This window comes from Piliocolobus tephrosceles, chromosome X (genome assembly GCF_002776525.5).
Source record: "Piliocolobus tephrosceles isolate RC106 chromosome X, ASM277652v3, whole genome shotgun sequence".
In the NCBI taxonomy this organism is placed as follows: Eukaryota; Metazoa; Chordata; class Mammalia; order Primates; family Cercopithecidae; genus Piliocolobus; species Piliocolobus tephrosceles.
This window is the reverse complement of record NC_045455.1, coordinates 91,450,339-91,450,585: the sequence shown is the minus strand read 5'-3', so window position 1 is coordinate 91,450,585 and position 247 is coordinate 91,450,339. Positions and strand designations below refer to the sequence as shown.

The window sequence follows — 247 nt, the reverse complement described above, 5'->3', positions numbered from 1 at the left end:
CCCTCTGTCCGTGATCTGCCCCTAGTGTCCCCTCTGTCCGTGATCTGCCCCTAGTGTCCCTCTGTCCATGATCTGCCTCTAGTGTCCCCTCTGTCCGTGATCTGCCCCTAGTGTCCCTCTGTCTGTGATCTGCCCCTCGTGTCCCTCTGTCTGTGATCTGCCCCTAGTGTCTCTCTGTCTGTGACCTGCCCCTAGTGTCTCTCTGTCCGTGACCTGCCCCTCGTGTCCCTCTGTCCGTGACCTGCCC

The 247-nt window shown here is 60.7% G+C and overlaps 1 protein-coding gene across 2 annotated transcripts in view; it reads right to left on the bottom strand.

Moving 5' to 3' along the window:
• Positions 1-247, bottom strand: part of MIPEP (mitochondrial intermediate peptidase) — a 152,327-nt gene that overhangs the window by 131,063 nt on the left and 21,017 nt on the right. The window lies entirely within an intron of this gene.